The sequence below is a fragment of the Caretta caretta genome, chromosome 9 (genome assembly GCF_965140235.1).
Source record: "Caretta caretta isolate rCarCar2 chromosome 9, rCarCar1.hap1, whole genome shotgun sequence".
In the NCBI taxonomy this organism is placed as follows: Eukaryota; Metazoa; Chordata; order Testudines; family Cheloniidae; genus Caretta; species Caretta caretta.
The window spans coordinates 31,849,884-31,869,751 of record NC_134214.1 but is presented as its reverse complement, the minus strand read 5'-3'; the positions used below and the strand labels follow the sequence as shown (position 1 = coordinate 31,869,751).

At 40.9% G+C, this 19,868-nt stretch overlaps 1 protein-coding gene and 1 long non-coding RNA gene across 2 annotated transcripts in view; both read right to left on the bottom strand.

The window, feature by feature from the left end:
- The window catches only part of SLC9A9 (solute carrier family 9 member A9), a 316,631-nt gene that overhangs the window by 49,424 nt on the left and 247,339 nt on the right, over positions 1-19,868 (bottom strand). The window lies entirely within an intron of this gene.
- Positions 432-17,979, bottom strand: LOC125642548 (uncharacterized). Its single transcript, XR_012669887.1, has 3 exons — positions 17,242-17,979; positions 10,240-15,002; positions 432-750 (listed from the first exon to the last, which is right to left on the bottom strand). It is a non-coding gene; the product is annotated as an uncharacterized LOC125642548 (long non-coding RNA).

Here is a 19,868-nt window from a genome sequence, read left to right as displayed (position 1 = left end):
TTTCTCCTCAGTAAGCACCCAGAATCCCTTATTAATGAGAATGGTTCATACATCAGCGAGGAGAACAGACTGCTAAAAAGTCATTTTTCTCCAGGAGCAGCAGTCTCCTTGACTCTGTCAGGAGATGGAACACATACCTTAGGAAATCATTCCTTGCTGGTTAATTCTAGTTGAAATGTCTCAGGAATGTTTCTTGCAAGTATTTTGATGGAAATTAGAGTGAAGGATATGAGACCTAGTCCTCTGGTATTTCAGCTGGAGCTTACATAGGCAGGCTCTTTCAAAAAAAGAACAGAGCGAAGGGGTGGCACAGCTCAAAATGTATTAGTATCCAAATCAGAGTAAAATCACACTACTCTGCAAAAAATTCAGCAAAAAAACAGAAGTCTGTTAACAGATCAAAAGTATTTAACAAATGGAAATGAGTAACCAGCCTTCCTCTTGGGCATTCAGAAGAAAGTGCACACAGAGATTGGAGCAGCATAAAATCTTACAACAGACAGCGAGCACGAGCACATCAAATGCAAAACAAATAAGAATTTTAATTCAGCCCATCACAAAATAATTAAAAACAAGCTTATTAAGAAAAAAAAAGCAGATGAAATATTAGTATGTAAATATGTATTTCTGTTCTGTTATTGTTTGTGATTAACAGACTCACAGCTGCTATTTGCTCTGCATTTGGTGTATTGTTCTACAGTATCTGTAGTAGTTGTATGTTCCACCCATCCAAACCTTGGCTGGAGACATCTGTTGGTAATGGAGGGAAGAAAGAAAGAGTGCTCTCACACTTCTAGTCACAAAAAATGACCTTGACAATTGTCATAAATATAAAGGGAAGGGTAAACACCTTTAAAATCCTTCCTGGCCAGAGGAAAAACCCTTTCACCTGTACAGGGTTAAGAAGCTAGGATAACCTCGCTGGCACCTGACCAAAATGACCAATGAGGAGACAAGATACTTTCAAAGCTGGAGTGGGGGAGAAACAAAGGTTCTCTCTGTCTTTGTGTTGTTTTTGCCAGGAACAGAAAAGGAATGGAGTCTTAGAACTTAGTAAGTAATCTAGCTAGATACGCGTTAGATTCGGTTTTGTTTAAATGACTGATAAAATAAGCTGTGCTGAATGGAATGTATATTCCTGTTTTTGTGTCTTTTTGTAACTTAAGATTTTGCCTAGAGGGATTCTCTATGTTTTGAATCTGATTACCCTGTAAGGTATTTACCATCCTGATTTTACAGAGGTGATTCTTTTTACTTCAATTAAAGTTCTTCTTTTAAGAACCTGATTGCTTTTTCATTGTTCTTAAGATCCAAGGGTTTGGGTCTGTGTTCACCTACGCAAATTGGTGAGGATTTTTATCAAGTCTTCCCCAGGAAAGGGGGTGTACGGTTTGGGGAGGATTTTGGGGGGAAAGATGTTTCCAAGCGGGCTCTTTACCTGTTATATATTTGTTAGATGCTTGGTGGTGGCAGCAATAAAGTCCAAGGGCAAAAGGTAAAATAGTTTGTACCTTGGGGAAGTTTTAACCTAAGCTGGTAAAAATAAGCTTAGGGGGTTTTCATGCAGGTCCTCACATCTGTACCCTAGAGTTCAGAGTGAGGAAGGAACCTTGACAACCATATACGTTGATGCATGGTTATCTTGTTGAATCTGCAGCCATACTGCCTAAAACAAAAACATACACAGGTGTGAACTTATCCATTATCGTAATAGGATATTAACTTGAAGTGTAATTATCAATGCTTCTCTGAGCTCATGGAAATATGGAGGTAGCTGTAGCATGCAGTAGACTGAGCAGAGTTTACATTTCATACTGGCATGAATGAGTGGATCACTGCAGACTACGTGGCTCTGGGAAGGAGGATAAAGCAGTACGAGGCGCAAGTGGTGTTCTCGTCCATCCTCCCTGTGGAAGGAAAAGGCCGGGGTAGGGATCGTCTAATCGTGGAAGTCAATGAATGGCTACACAGGTGGTGTCGGAGAGAAGGCTTTGGATTCTTTGACCATGGGATGGTGTTCCAAGAAGGAGAAGTGCTAGGCAGAGACGGGCTCCACCTAACAAAGAGAGGGAAGAGCATCATCTAGAGCAGGCTGGCTAACCTAGTGAGGAGGGCTTTAAACTAGGTTCACCTGGGGAAGGAGACCAAAGCCCTGAGGTAGGTGGGGAAGCAGGATACCGGGAGGAAGCACGAGCAGGAGCGTGTGAGAGGGGAGGGCTCCTGCCTCATACTGAGAATGAGGGGCGATCAGCAGGTTATCTCAAGTGCCTATATACAAATGCACAAAAACAGGGAAACAAGCAGGGAGGTCCTGGTAAAGTCAAGGAATTATGATGTGATTGGAATAACAGACTTGGTGGGATAACTCGCATGACTGGAGTACTGTCATGGATGGGTATAAACTGTTCAGGAAGGACAGAGAGACCAGAAAAGGTGGGAGAGTTGCACTGTATGTAAGGGAGCAGTATGACTGCTCAGAGCTCAAGTATGAAACTGTAGAAAAGCCTGAGAGTCTCTGGGTTAAGTTTAGAAGCGTGAGCAACAAGGGTGATGTCGTGGTGGGAGTCTGCTATAGACCACCAGAGCAGGGGGATGAGGTGGACAAGGCTTTCTTCCGGCAACTCGCAGAAGCTACTACATCGCACACCCTGGTTCTCATGGGCGACTTCAATCATCTTGATATCTGCTGGGAGAGCAATACAGCGGTGCACAGACAATCCAGGAAGTTTTTGGAAAATGTAGGGGACAATTTCCTGGTGCAAGTGCTGGAGGAACCAACTAGGGGCGGAGCTCTTCTTGACCTGCTGCTCACAAACTGGGAAGAATTAGTAGGGGAAGCAAAAGTGGATGGGAACCTGGGAGGCAGTGACCATGAGATGGTCGAGTTCAGGATCCTGACACAAGGAAGAAAGGAAAGCAGCAGAATACGGACCCTGGACTTCAGAAAAGCAGACTTTGACTCCCTCCGGGAACTTATGGGCAGGATCCCCTGGGAGAATAACATGAGGGGGAAAGGAGTCCAGGAGAGCTGGCTGTATTTTAAAAAATCCTTATTGTGGTTACAGGGACAAACCATCCCGATGTGTAGAAAGAATAGTAAATATGGCAGGTGACCAGCTTGGCTTAACAGTGAAATCTTTGCTGATCTTAAACACAAAAAAGAGGCTTACAAGAAGTAGAAGATTGGACAAATGACCAGGGATGAGTATAAAAATATTGCTCGGGCATGTAGGAGTGAAATCAGGAAGGCTAAATCACACCTGGAGTTGCAGCTAGTGAGAGATGTTAAGAGAAACAAGAAGGGTTTCTTCAGGTATGTTGGCAACAAGAAGAAAGCCAAGGAAAGCGTGGGCCCCCTTACTGAATGACTTACGGAAGACTGAATCAACCTAGTGACAGAGGATGTGGAAAAAGCTAATGTACTCAATGCTTTTTTTGCCTCTGTCTTCACGAACAAGATCAGCTCCCAGACTTCTGCACTGGGCAGCACAGCATGGGGAGGAGGTGGCCAGCCCTCTGTGAAGAAAGAAGTGGTTCGGGACTATTTAGAAAAGCTGGATGTGCACAAGTCCATGGGGCCGGATGTGTTGCATCAGAGAATGCTAAAGGAATTGGTGGATGTGATTGCAGAGCTATTGGCCATTATCTTTGAAAACTCATGGCAATTGGGGGAAGTCCCGGAAGACTGGAAAAAGGCTAACGTAGTGCCAATCTTAAAAAAGGGGAAGAAGGAGGATCCTGGGAACTACAGGCCAGTCAGCCTTACCTCAGTCCCCAGAAAAATCATGGAGCAGGTCCTCAAGGAATCAATTCTGAAGCACTTAGAGGAGAGGAAAGTGATCAGGAACAGTCAGCATGGATTCACCAAGGGAAAATCATGCCTGACTAATCTAATTGCCTTCTATGATTAGATAACTGGTTCTGTGGATGAAGGGAAAGCAGTGGACGTGTTATTCCTTGACTTTAGCAAAGCTTTTGACACGGTCTCCCACAGTATTCTTGTCAGCAAGTTAAAGAAGTATGGGCTGGATGGATGCACTACAAGGTGGGTAGAAAGTTGGCTAGATTGTTGGGCTCAACAGGTAGTGATCAATGGCTCCATGTCTAGTTGGCAGCCAGTATCTAGCGGAGTGCCCCAAGGGTTGGTCGGGCCGGTTTTGTTCAATATCTTCATTAATGATCTGGAGGACGGTGTGGATTGCATCCTCAGCAAGTTTGCGGATGACACTAAACTGGGAGGAGTGGTAGATATGCTGGAGGGTAGGGATAGGATACAGAGGGACCTAGACAAATTGGAGGATTGGGCCAAAAGAAATCTGATGAGGTTCAACAAGGACAAGTGCAGAGTCCTGCACTTAGGATGGAAGAATCCAATGCACTGCTACAGACTAGAGATTGAATGGCTAGGCAGCAGATCTGCAGAGAAGGACCTAGGGGTGACAGTGGACGAGAAGTTGGATATGAGTCAGCAGTGTGCCCTTGTTGCCAAGAAGACCAATGGCATTTTGGGGTGTATAAGTAGAGGCATTGCCAGCAGATCGAGGGACGTGATCGTTCCCCTCTATTAGAGATTGGTGAGGCCTCATCTAGAGTACTGTGTCCAGTTTTGGGCCCCACACCACAAGAAGGATGTGGAGAAATTGGAGAGAGTCCAGCGAAGGGCAACAAAAATGATTAGGGGTCTGGAACACATGACTTATGAGGAGAGGCTGAGGGAACTGGGATTGTTTAGTCTACGGAAGAGAAGAATGAGGGGGGATTTGATAGCTGCTTTTAACTACCTGAAAGGTGGATCCAAAAAGGATGGATCTAGACTATTCTCAGTGATAGCAGATGACAGAACAAGGAGTAATGTTCTCAAGTTGCAGTGGGGGAGATTTAGGTTGGATATTAGGAAAAACTTTTTCACTAGGAGGGTGGTGAAACACTGGAATGCGTTACCTAGGGAGGTGGTGGAATCCCCTTCCTTATAAGTTTTTAAGGTCAGGCTTGACAAAGCCCTGGCTGGGATGATTTACTTGGGATTGGTCCTGCTCTGGGCAGGGGGTTGGACTAGATGACCTCCAGAGGTCCCTTCCAACTCTGATATTCTATGATTCTATGAATGCAGTGGTCATGGAAAATCCAGGCTGAGAGACCCTCTCCATTCTCCTAACTCTCTGTTGCTGCTCACCTGCTGAGCCCCCACCACAAGTGATCTGATGACCTCATGAGATTAGCACCTAATTGTTGATCCACCTTGCTCCTCCTCTTATCCTTAAGTTCTCCCTCTCCTTAAGGGTTTGCTCATTGCAGATTCATCTCTACCATTCCCTTAGCTGTGGCCCATGGAAAATAATAATAAAATAAAGGCCTGTTTTTAATTCCTACCATAGGCTACCAGTGGGGCTCAGTCCTCCAGGGCAAATGCAGTGATGTGAGGTAGCCAGCTTTGCTACATCCACAACTCCACTCTTGGTGCCAGCACAGGAGAAGGAAAAACTATTCCCCTCTCCTAGTTAGTCTCCTGAATGAAGTCATAGTCCAACAACAGGAGGGTCCAACTGTAATGATCTGCCAGGGAATAGTTATCTTTCATCTTGCAATTTCCTGATGTAGTCATCATATTAACCTAGCAAGACACTATGTCTACATACTATGAGGATTAACATACAAGCACTGGAGCAATTATAACCTGTGACAGAAGAAAAGAGATGGTAGGTAACTAGAGTGCTGATGGCAAAAACAGTAGGGGGTTTAGATAGGTTTAGGGAATTGAGTCTGGGAATTCCTACAGTTGTGCAGATTGGCCCTGCAAAGGACTCAGAGGGGGAGGGACTATTTCTCTATCGCTATAGCAGTCACTAAATCATACTTAGCAGAATTATTCTGAACTGCCGTCTGTCTTGTAAACTCATGTTTAAGAGCAGAACATGGCTCAGAGATTACACTAGTTGCACAGTGAAACACTTCTCCTAGCCATGGAAATAACAGTACTCAGACTACTGGATCTCACAGATCACAAAGCTGCATTCAACACATTTGCTCATGAGACACTACTGATTTCAGGGTGAAAGAAATGCTTGCAGCTGGCTCAGATATTTTTTTTCCCCACTGACTAATTTCTAAAGAGCCTAATAGAACTTCAGTCTCCAGCCTCTCCCCTGTGCAGTACCACCAGTTGCTGTATGCTATCCATCCAACACACCTGTAAAGCTGCCAAGAGAATTCATGAGGCAGCACAGATGACACCCAGCTCTACATATGCTTCACCTTAAATGAAAACCACACCATCCTTCAGTTGGCCTAGAGCCTGAGTATATTAGAGCCTGGATGAGAAGCACGTGGCTGAAACTAAGTCTGGGTAAAATGGAGGTGGAAACAGTTTGAGAAAGTAGCCAATACGATGTCCTCATTAGAAATTGAAGTTATCAGCCCCAGATTGTCAATAAGATACACAGCCTTTTATATTCCTGGACTCCTTTTTGCCACTAGTTACTAAGACCATTAGAAACTCCATCATCTGTCTATGATATCATCTCCTAGCTAAAGTGAGATATTAAATCATGGTTTCATGCAACACACAGTTCTTAGGACTGAAAATAGGGCTTCTAAGGCTATGTCTACAATACCGCAGTAAGTCAACCTAAGTTATGCAACTCCAGCTATGTGAATAACATAGCTGGAATCAACGTAGCTTAGATCAATGTACTGTGGTGTCTACACCATGCTGGGTTGACGGGAGACACTCTCCGGTCAACTTACCTTACTCCTCTCGTTCCCTGTGGAGTACCGGGGTCGACCAGAGAGCGCTCTGCCATCAATTTAGCAGGTTTTCACTAGACCTGCTAAATCGACCCCCGATGCATCGATCATCGCAGCATCAATCCCATGTAGCGTATACATAGCCTTAGATGCTCTAGCTTGCTGATAATACAGCAGACCAACACAGGCTAGTGCTATGAGCACTCGACTGGCTCTTCAGTGACTACCAGATCAAAGTCCAACTCATAATATCCAAAGTCCTGAATTGAACAGGACTATATGAACGATTTTCTCTCTTTCTGAGGTGACAACCTGTGATTAATTAGGAATAATGAAATTGTTAGCAACAAGGTTTAGACTCAAAAGAACAGGGGACAAAACTCTGTGTGCCTCGCCCTTGGCTATGGATCTCCTTCCACAAGGATGACTGCAAATGTTAGCATGAAACCTGCCTATTCATTTCATCAGAATGCCAATAATAAAATCCCTCTAAAGCACAGTATATCTTCTTGTAAGCAAAGAGAGAGAATCAAGTGAAATAACTTATTGGCAATACATAATTTTTCTAAGATGCTAAGACACTACTGTGATGGGTTCTGTATGAATGTCTAGATAGTTGGATGAATGAGCAAAAAGTAAACAAGCAGTATAAATTATTTTTTTATTTTGTCCCACACTTTTAATAATCTAAGGCACTATTGGACCAAGTATCACACATAAGGAAAATTTAAAAAACAAAATGCATCTATATCTTGGATAGTGTCCCTTTAAAGTTGAACAGCTGCCTGTGGCACAATCAGATTCAGAGTTTGCTTTATCTGGGTCATTAACATGCAGTATTTCCTGCAAAACACAAAGTATTTTTCCTCTGGCCCAGGTAGATGGTGATACAGGCCCTACAGCCTCATCACACCTTTATTCGCTGTACTTATTTAAATCCAGCTACTATAGCAACTATCAGTAGCAATTTAACTGCTTCATATATTTTTAAAATCTTTTAATTAAATGTGAATACACCTGATACACAGTCATTTATGCAGCAAGTGTAATCATATTTTATGCATTTGAAACTTTTGGATGCCTGCAATACACAAAAAGCACTTTATGAGTACTTGCATTATTGCATATTTCATTATAATTTAATTCTATATTATGCACAGACCAAAAATAGTTTCTGCTCTGTAGCAATGCAAATTTCAATGAATAATCCACAAGGAATTTTAAAGCCTTAACTGTTTGTGACATACACTATTCTGCCTCTCTGGTAAAGAATCAACCATTGAATAAACCTCATCATGCATCTGATACCCACAACAGGCAGGAATCAGGAAACAACTGAAAGGTAAGATACAGCAGTCATTTCCATTAATGCACTGACGCTAAATTAGGGATGACCTGAGAAAAGCAACATTCGTTATGCAATGTTACCTAGTTGTGCAAATTCTGTTCATCGCTTAAGAGCTCAAATTCAGCACCTGGTCAATTTCCTGAACCAGGGCTGTCTTTACTCCTACATAAAGCACAACATTGACTACAATGGATGTACAATTAGGCCCTTAGTAGTTAAGGACTTGATTGTGGCTTTCAGCTACTGGCTGTGTTGGACAGTGGTAATGAGGGCTTGCACTGCAGCCAGAGCCCATGGAGGAATGCCGGCTGAGTCTGCCAAGCTTTCTCCTGAGGCGCTGATGAATAATGAGCAGAGGTAAGATGAGGGATAGAGCAGGCACTCCTACCATATGGGGCCAGGGCTCTGGTATAGAGGAGCAGCAGAATGGGGACCTAGCTCCGCTTGTCACTCTGTTTTGTGGCAGACCTCTGCATAAGAAAGCAAGAGGTAAGGAAGTTCCTTGTTCAAACAGACAGGGTGCATGTCTGGTCCTATAGGACAAATCCTATCTCACCTCTGTGGCCACAGGGACCTCATGGTTCCACTGTATGAGGGGACAGAATGAAGTGCTTGACAATCTGGTTTGGATATGCAGAATATATACATACGCATAATGAGCTTTACAGAACTTTTTTTAATTCTAAACACTAGTAGACAATTTTTTGAGAGCATCCCAAGTTATTTTGGTGTCTCTTGAATCATATAGTTGCTCTGCTTCCTGTTTAATAGAGGAACAAAATCTGGCTAAGGACTCTCTGAAAAGAAAAGAAGTCTCCACACAATGGGTTTTGTTGGCTGATTTTTGTTTTTTGTGCAGTGCAAGCCCTCTTAACTCAAGAGTCCCTAACAGACATTACTGTACACTTGCCTAGATCCCCAGATTTTACAGGGAGCTGGTCTGTATTTTATAACGCCTGGCCTGCTGCTAAATACACACTGTTACTACCTGTTGATTAAGACCTAAGCTACTGTATTTCTACATACTGTATGAAATAAAATTCACTTTTATGAATGTTACTTGTGCCTTTCAATAAATTCAATTGAAGCATGGCAATCGTCATTTGTTACCCTATCACACTGAATATAGTAGTAGTTCAAGTGGTAGAAATCCAAAATCTGTTTTGTAGATATTCTAATAGCAGCTGATTTGTAGATCATGTTTCTCTTGTGAAATTGCTTATGTATATCTGCTGTATTTCACTCATCAATGCTATCACCAAGTGATGTGCAAGCAGTAACGACTGAGGCTAGGAAAATACAAATATTTAGATCACATCTGTATATATAAAAACGTAAAGTGTAAATTTATATGACAAACCATGCCACCAGTATTTTAGTGAGTGTCTGTCTGGGCATAGCTCATCACTGGCAATGGGATGAAAAAACAATTAACACTAGTTCCTAAAGAGCTGAAATACACAGATGGGGCCAAGTTCATTCTGTGGTGTAATACCATTTACTTCAGGGATGAATTTGGCCAAATTAGTCGCAGAAAAGTCTGCCTAATGTCACTATTTATGACAATTAAAATTGCAGCTGTATTTAACAATAACAATAACAAAATACTGATTAAAACTTGTGAGATGAAGTTTCAGCCTCAGGATAAATGTTTTGATCCACTATTTTAAAATAATCAAACAAACAAGAACCTTATCCATTTAAAATTAATCAGTGTTAAAACAAAATCTCTTTATTTTTGTTAATTCCTTTTTGTACTTGTACAACTAAAAAAAACCCCACTATTTATTTTAAAGTCCTGCAATATGGCAAGAAATTAGATCAGAAAAAGCTCTATTTGCTTTTAGTATTTTGATGACAACAAGCCCCACAAATTTCTAATCAGCACAGATTATGATGTTCAAAAATCAGTCAGCACCTGGCCAGGAGCTTTAAAGAATGTTTCTTGAGAGCAATTTTAGCATGCACACCACGTGTTCCCAAAACATATTTACACGAAAAAACACAAAGTTTCAAGAGGAGTTATCTGCTCTACTGCATAAATAATACACCCTTTAGAATGATTTATAAATACATATTTAACAGCTTAGCTCTTCCTTTCCATCAGGCATAACACTAATCTTAAAACAAGATGACCATAAACTCACCAGACCAGGATAGCTATTTCATTCTTTCATGCGATATGCATAGCCTAACCTTCCATGTAAATGTTGTTTGCTCTTAGCAAAGTGATTCCAGGATTCTGAATACATAAAATTCAGTTATTATCTTCTTTTTAAAACAAACATCTATTATGCAAGGACATTTTACAATCTATTATTTTCCTGCCCCGCCCTCCCTTCACTAGCAAACCAATTATGATCTAGGGAAAACTTGTAAATGTCCTACTTCCCACATCCCTAGGATAAGTAAAGGTTCCACCTTACCAGCTTCTCCTCCACTGCTAAACTATAGGAGTGGATCCCCCGTTTTTAAAGGGAGGAAGATTGAGCTCCTTGTCTGGAAACTGAGGGACTCATACTGGCCCACTCTGGGCTGATGACCAAACCCACAAACTAATAATTTATTCCTATTCTCATCCAGTAATGAGAGAACACAGACTACTAGGTTTTGTGATATTGATGCTGCTATCAAGTAACAGTACACGTGTGTTATTGCAACTGTAGTTAATGCAATTTTCTTTGTGTCTTTTACCATCTAATATGTGACATAAGCTTGTGCTCTTTATGTTTTACGCTGTCAGTGACTTCAAAGGGCTTTGCATCTGGCAGTTAGAGTGTGCTGTGGGATGCTTTGATTCAACAATTTCTAAGAAGTGATAAATCATTAACATGTCCTTTGGCATTCTTGATAATAACCTTAATCTTGCTGAATTTCTTTACACTCGCATTCTTCTATAAGAATTCCACTATAATTTAGCATTAATAATTAAGTCCTTATTAGGAACCATTACCCAACGCCTTACTTAGGTAGTTGTGTAATTAGCAATATCACATGGTGACAACTGCAGCTATAAAAAAAAAGTGCCATCTGCAAATGGTACTAGATATACAAAATATGCTGCATGCAAAGAGAAGCATTTTAAAATGTGCTAACTGAAGAGAACAGAGTGAAAGATAAACGTGCCGAGGAATTCTCAAACACTGTAGACATAACATTAGGTAACTTCTTGCACATGCAGTGCTGTAAATGAAATAATGAGACTTGCAAGAGATTCTGAGGCATGGCTGATTAAGTCCATGTTATAAGCTTTCAGTATTGCTGTATCATACTTAAGTCTCCTGGGTGCTGTTAAGTATTGTAAGCCAACAAACTATAATTTCATGCTTGAGTGGACCAATACAAGCCTAGGCTGCTGCTTCTTTGTCTGTACAAACTGTACTATGCCCCCAATAGTACAGTGAAAAGAAAAAATAAATAAATAATACAAAGCACATGGGATGAAAACTTTGTTTCACATACCTAGAGTAAATGCTTGTCAGTAAATTCAGATGCCATCTGGATTACAGCCTCATCGATTGCCCATTGAAATCAATGGAAAGACTCCTGGATCAGCACCTTAAACTTCTTTATTTTGACTGCTATATCTACTGGAAACTGATGGAGAGCTGTACTGGGACTAAAAGGGAGAACTGGCAAGTATTTTGCTTTTTCTAAAGTGCCAATAATTTTAAATGTAGTAATTTTTCTTGTTGCCTTTTTCTCCATACAAGAACATTTAGCACTGGGCCAATATAATTAATGTATCAGCTCTGTAGAAAACATGTCTGTGAGAAGAATGGAGTGTGCTTTATACAGTCTTGTTACTGTAGGTGCCGAATCTCTCTTCTGCTTTAAATTTTAACTCTGTCCAAATGCAACATGCTACCATTGTGAATGGTGGCTTAAAACCACACAGCAATGTGAAAAGAAAAAGAAAATCAGAATCAGTGAGGGCCTGATTCTGCCAGGTGTGGAGTACCTCCTGTCAAGTGGTGTGTGCCCTTATTAGGAGCTGAGAGCAGCCATCACTCTGATCAATAACTTTCAGGATTGGGCCCCGAGTAAACCATCAGTGTGAGGTGTGGTTGGAATTTCTCAGCTCTGATATATCGCATAGAGGTTTTAAAACTGTGCAGACCATAAGTGGTTCACAAAGAACTTGGTGGTGGCCTAAAAAGAATGCCTTAATTCCAGCTGCTAAAACATGCTAAATGAAATTACAATTAGAACTGGTCAGAAATTTCCAGATGGAAGGTTTTGCTGTTGGAAAATGTGGATTTGTTGATATTGAAACAGTCCATGGTTACGTGTTAGTTCAGAGAAAATTCCAGCAGAAACCAGGCAAGGTCTCATTGGGACAACCTGGCCTGGTATCCTGCCAGTTCACCAGATGGAGTGCTGGGGAGTCCTGGCTCCCAGGTGGGCTGTCAGGAGTCCAGCTCCCAGAACTTCCAGTCTCCTGGTTCCTTGGAAATGCAGGCTCCCAGGGCCTCCGCAGCCTGGGAACCAAGGCTCCCTGGCTCCTCAAGCTGCCCAGCTCCTCTCCTGGGTAGCCTTGACAATTCTTCAAAGTGAAATTTCTATTTTAAAACAAAATTTTGGAATTCCCATTCTGTATGAAATTTTGAAATGTCATTTTTTGTTGTTTCTGTAGAATTTGTTTGGAAATTTTGGAATTTCCTGCAAAATGGCAATTCTGGTTGCTAGTCAGTTCTAATTAAAATATATTATATGCTTCCCTGATATTACTATAGTTACCACAAGAATGTTATGAAGCTGCTTATAGGAGAAGGTGGATCACACAGTTGTGATCTGAAGGGAAGGAGCCCATGAGACAACTGCTGTATTCAGAAGTGGTCCTTGTTTGAGAACACCTTATATAGCACCAATAGAAGATGCTCTAGCTCATGGGAATCATGTTGTTAAATAAAAATTCTAACTATTTGACATCATATTGTCTACTGCAGATTGTGGGTCAAATTCTGCCTTCAGTTACCAATGTGCAACTCCCTCTGAAATCAGTGGACATCCACAAGGATTTGAGGATAGTATTTGGCCATACCTGTCTCTTTAAGATGATAGAAAAAGTTCAATAAATAACTTTAAAAGCTTATGTATTTTCTGACTCTACTGTGAATCTCTTTTGAATACAAAAGCATGCCCAGATTTTAAGAATCCAATAATGATGACTCAATTGTCCTTTGCCACCTGTCCCATGTCTGCAACACTCATTGTTTACTTTGAACATTGATTTTCTTAAAATCCAATAAAGTTTTCCCCGTATGTCCCTTTATTTATTCTTTCAAAGGCAGCAGCACTGCACACTACTATGAAGACTTTAGAGTTCAAGAAATTCACTATAATGGCTTTGCTAGTAGCAATGTAAAAGTCTTCAGTCTGACATCCCCTGCTTCAAGAATAACTTAATTTTGGTGGTATTTCATATAACCATAAAAGGATAGAAATTAGAGATGGAGCAGATCTACTCTCTTCTCTTGCCAATGCAGGTTTGTTCTCTAACATATTTTTTGCTATTTTAGTCAGTCCTGTTTTAAACGTACAAAACAATTGGGTTTCCAGTTTGCCATGGGAGAACATTCCACAGTTTATTAAATCTTTCTGTTAGGGGTGAGAGACTGACAGTAAGTCTGAATTTTTACTTTTTTTAACTTCATCTCATTACTTCTAGTTATATCCTCTTGTTCTAGTCTAATCACTCCTCTCCTTCTTTGATTGGGAAAGCCTTCACTTTTTTATAGACTATTATGTCCTCCATTAGTTTTCATGAAATCACTAATTTTTAATCTGTCCTTTTAAATTTGTCACCACAATACCCTAATATTTTTTTCTTGTGTTTCTATGAACTTTCTTCACATTGGCAGTATCTTTCTGAGAATGAAACTCCCAAATTTCTTTTGTGATAAAGATGTTTACTCTTAATATTTTTCCAAAGGTGATTTTTTTAGTTTGAACAAAATCTATTTATCTGTTTCTGTATGTTGAAGATTTTTCTTTTTTGGCCATATGTCAGTAGCTGATCTGACTATGCTAGGCTTCATTCATGAATGTGGCATTCTAAATGTAGGGAAGTGGCTTGAACCAAACTGAAAAAGTTTCATGGTGTAATTAGGAATTGGTGAATTTTATTGGAGGCAGGACCTGGGCGGCTCTTCTAGCAATATTTCCTGGCTGAGCAAAAGTAGGAAGTACCAGAAGCCCTCAAGAAATCTCTCTCTCCTGGGATTTCCAGTTTAAGTTTGCATACCCAAAAGGTTTAGATAAATATTCAAAATTTATAATAGTTATGTGACCCTCTGAAAGTTTTGTTACTTCCTCCATTGTTGGTACTGTGACTATTACAAGAGCCAGAGGCTGCCAATGGATTTTCTGGCGGAGGGTGGGAAAGTCTTCTTTGGCACAGATAACATCAGATCATTTATAGTACTGCCCTCTCTAATATTAACTATCAAAGGTTAGGTTTTCAAAAAATCCTAAGTCATTTTGACTGGGCATTATGTGTAACATGTCTATGCCTATCCCAAAATATCACCTATTTCCACAGATTCAAGGAACTGAGAATGAATTCTAGATATCTTTACTAAATATTTTGTCTAATCAGTGGTGGTTTTGTGCTCAGATTTTTGTGGCTCTCCGTCCCTATTCAAGTACCTGGACAAAGGCCAGTCACTATAGAAAATGCACCAAATGTTACGGTGCAGGCACCAAAGACTTAATCTACTTTCTATCCATTGTACCCTGCAACCCAGCAGGGAATTCATCCGGAAATGTCAGCAACCCTCAGATTCTCAATAATGGCAAACTAATCATAATAAAAACACCACCATCTTCAGTTGGAACACTAATACTGTTCATGCTCCTTACCTCTGCTTCCTTGTTTGCTAAGACTTTACAGTAAAGAGAGACAGACCTACAAGGAAGTAAGAATGATGGTTAGTTTGGACATCCAGAGAAGGAGAGAATGACCTTGACTCTAATGGCTTTTTTGAAGTCATGCTATTCTTCTCCATCCCTGCCTCCCCCGCATCCACCCTTTTTTCTAATTCTTACTATTACAGTGACTAGATAGTTGCAGGTTTTGGTAGCACTGAGAAGTCTTCTTGCAGCTTCCTCTTTGGGGTGCATTTGTATCTGTGAGGTGGTTATTAAGATATGGGGGGCGGGAGTTGGAGTTTTTATTGAGAAACTAACAGATGAGAAATCAAAATGAATTTTCTATATGCAACACACAGACAAACCAGAACAACTATATTAAGAAATACTGGTTTTAAACTATAAAGATAGAAAACACCCAGGGATAATACATTTGAACATGCCCTGTTGTCTCCTTATATCTACTATATTGATATGAGTGAAATGCTAGTATGGTCGGACACAGTATGACCGATGAAGAGCTACTGAATTTTTGGGCATGCTTTCCAAGCAATAACTGTGTACACTGCAATAGTAATATTACAGGGGACACACAATCTTATCTACATGAATCTTTCTTATGCTTTAAATTCTGACTCAGTCTGCAGACTGAAAACAAAGTTTAAAATAAATAATGTCCTCAGTTTTCATACATCACACTGAGGACAAACTAATTTGAAAAAACTTGTTATGCAGGAGAAACACCTTGACAGTTAAAAGTATGTCTCTTACAATGAAATACTGTTCCTCTCTCTTGTCTATGAGAATATCAGGATGTAAACAGATGAGAACTGACATGTGAGCAATTTTGTAAATGAGAATTCATCAACTTCATATTCAATGGAGAATTGTTTAAAAATTGTTTATCCCAAGTTTCCTTTTCCCAAATGGTGGACAAACAGAGGTCACTTATTATTCATGTTAATTATTAGCCATGTTTGTTTATTAAGTTAATTTGCAGGATCTCTACAGTCTTGTGTCCTTGAAAAGGTCCAGGAGATGGCCCCAAATCTGATGTACTGATTCTCTACACAACAACAGAGAACACTGAGTTTTCACTGTCAGCTTTTTAATTCAGATTGCATGTCCACAAAGAGGTTGTTTGAATGAATTCTGAAGCAAGTTCAGAGCAATTGCAATTGTTGCTATTATTACTATTGTTTCTGGGGGTCCTATGGAACCCAAAAGCTGACTCTGTAGATCCTGTATATGAGAAAGCTCTATGATATACTTGGCCACTGCAGCTGCTTAATAGTCAAGGGGCCCTTACTCCTTGGTGATGACCACATAAAGCTTCACACAGCTGCTCTCCTTTTTCCTAGGGACAGTGCCTCCCTGACATCCATACAGAGGATGAGTTCTTTCTCGGTTGGTTGACAGGCAGCTAATGAGAAGAGTGAAAATGGCTGACCATTCCAAAGACTATCTCATAGCTAGCAGCTCACTTACAGAGTTGGAACTGCTAACAAAGAAAGAAGAGGCGTTCCTCAACCCAAGGAGCTATCACTCTGAAAAGTAATCACAGCAGTTATGGAGAGAAGGAGAAGGAAGCCCCACACTAATGGTGGCAGGAGCTCCCACTCAACCTCAGCTACAGTGACTGGCCCTGGGAGAGGTCCCTCTCCTTTCCTACACCCTGCACCATTCAAGCTAAGAGAACAGACCATGTCTCTCTTGTTCCTACAGGGCTTCACAGTCCTACGGCTATTGTAACTTTCAGTCTTTCTATGGCTCCAGAATGAGGGAGCGGGATGGAACAAGAATACTCAGTGGTGCTGCTCGAAGAGGCAAGGAACTAATTTACATGAGCTCCACGAGCAGCCAGCTGTCAGTTCTCTTTGCCAAGATCCAGCCAAACAGTGGGTGAGTGTTCCACTTTCACCTTGTACAACAGGCCAACCCAGTCTCTGAATACATCAGTCCACTGCGTGACTACCGCAAGCAGACTTCTGGGGCTTAAAGAGCTCCAATGGCCAGATTTCTTTTCAGCTGAATAGGTCCCTAAGTCAGTAACAAACTAATTCACCAGAATGATGTTATGTAGCAGTTTGCAGCTTTAAGTGCCATCTGCAAGGAGAGCTGAAGGCAAAATCCTGACCACTTGGGGTAATTAAAGATCTTCAAAGTCTTTTTGCTTAAGCAGAGGTGTTGGACCTCATATCCTGGTTTTCAGCCTGCCTGAAATTTTCTGTCTATCCATGTTTCTTATACTACACCCACCACTGATATATGAGTACCTGAAACTTGTGTCAGCTGCATCTGGGTAAAGGGTTCTTTGCTTCTTTCCCTTAATTCCAACTTGCATGGCTGTGAAGTTGTCAGCTAGGTCAGTGGTGAGAGTGAGAGGATTATCTTTTAGTCCAGGTCACCATCACCCACTTGTTAAATTTTCAAACAAGCATCTTCATGCTTTCTTCCATGCTGCCCTTCATGCCTGAGATTTGCTTCATGGAAGCATCTGAAAAGCTACCTCCTTCGTCTTCAAATCCCTCCTTCAAACTCCTCTTTGCCATGATGCCTACAAAAAACTTGACAATGGTTAGGCTGCTTATGAACTCAGACCAGTACCAATCACGCTGACCAATATTGGTTCATTGTTTCCTTTTACTCCCTTGTCAGTCTATATTCAGTTGTCTCTTGTTTTATACTCCATTGGTAAGCTCTCTGGGGTAGGGACCATCTGTTTCTGTGTTTGTACAGTACCTAGCTCAATGGGTTCCTGGTCCCTGACTGAGGCTCCTAGGTACTACTGAAATTCAAACAATAAAATAATAATAAAGCAGTCTGGTGTCCTTCAGATTAAAAAGGTGCTGCATAAGTGAAAGATATCACCACTATCTAACTAAAAATGTTAGTAACTAGGAAAGCCCTCAATTTCCATTCAGAAGGAGAAAATTATATACACATGACATTGCGATAGTAATTCCCCATCTCTTTCTAAGGCATCTGTTTCTGGCATGACAATGACAAGTCATCATATAGGGAAGGTTCAGCTGAAGATCATGAGATGATGAAATTCCCTTTGACTGTCAGGTTTCAGAGGAACAGCCGTGTTAGTCTGTATTCGCAAAAAGAAAAGGAGTACTTGTGGCACCTTAGAGACTAACCAATTTATTTGAGCATGAGCTTTCGTGAGCTACAGCTCATGCTCAAATAAATTGGTTAGTCTCTAAGGTGCCACAAGTACTCCTTTTCTCTTTGACTGTCAGTTCTTCCTCCTTTGGAATGCATAATATTGCTTTTGGTAAGCAAAAGAAAAGTTGTTCTGTGTTCTCACAATCAGACTTCTAATGACTTCCTATGAAGTAAAATGTACCTTTAGCCCATATACAAGCCATAGGGAGGGATAAAAAAGAAAACAGTCTACTAAATTAAACAGAGTAAACTTTGAAAGCCTTTAAAATCAATGCAATTCCTCTTAGTTGATTCAAGGGGAGAGGGAAGACTATAAATATCTTTCCTTTAGACTCTGAAAGGAATACATCAGAATGGTGAATAATTTCAGAAATACTCAGGTAAGCTTTTCCATGAAAAGTTGATTTATTCAATCACAGTGCTCCTATATCTATTCCTGAACACAGCTTCCTTTGGCCTAATAGGGAATTTGGCCCCTCAAATTCAACAGATATCTGTAAAGGAAGAGAGAGTGGCTCCTCCTCCTTCAATGCAGTATGTGTAAAAGGAACTCAGAACAGAAGGAACTTAAACCAGGCCCTGAAAGGAATTTATGACTAACTTCCATTGAAATCATTAGAGTTATCTCAAGGAAAAGATGGGCCTATCATTGTATCACCACAATCCCAGCATTCCCTGCTCCACCAACACACATCATCTCAGGCTCTTGCATATATTTTGTAATTATCTTCCTGTTGCAAATGCTCACTTGTCGCTTCCCCTCCACGACACTAGAGGCAGGAATAGCGGCTGCTCTGCTCTCTGTTGTCCAATGTGGGAATGCCACATCAGGTTCAGCCTCATCCCTACACCTTTGGCAGGAAACAATCAGTCAGTCCTGGTTGTAGGCTGAGCCTGAGAAGAAGCCCATTACACACAGTGTTTATTAAGTAATAAAAACAAACTTATTATGCATCCCTTGCCTTTGGTCTTCCTCCTCTTTCCCTTTTTATTGGTTTCACTCCATTTCTTCTATGGAGTCTCAGTGCATCTTTTCCTCTGCCTTGCAGTATGTGTTGTTCCTCAGTCTAACTTTTAATGTGTTATGTTGAAGAGAGAGCTCATCCATTAAAAGTACAGAGTCAGCATTGTATTAATATATTAACATGTATTATGTTCTCTCTCTTTTCTTCCCCTTTAAAATACTCCATTCTTCCCCCTCAACCATTCCTTCATCTTCACCGTGTCCTACTCATTATGTATTGGGTTACAGACAGTGAGAAGCCAGTAGTCTTCTTTCAGAATGATGCCACAGAATGGGTAGTGAGGGCCATTGTGGGCATAGCAAGAGCAAAATGACCTAAGTTGGGGAAATGGCAGTTACCCAAACACAAAAAAAGAGAAGGAAATTTTAGTGGACAAAGAATCTGCTACAAGATTGTTTAACCCAAATTGGTTGGTTAAGTTGTATGTATCCCCAATAGTAATTGAAAAACAGGGGAAGGTTCTTTGTAAGTCACTACTCTAAAATGTTATCATTCTTTGGGCTAGATTGTGACTTGCACTATATACCTCCGTAGTGGGGAAAGAAGTCCCTTTCACTGCTACACAAGCTACCGAGACCTGAAGTAAGTGGATGCAGCATGCCTGCATACTACCTCTCTGAAGCAAGTGGTTGAGAAGGGGTGGGGAATGGGTGGAGCCTGTGGTAGTGGGGGAGCTGTTGTGGGTACAAGATAGCAGGAGATTA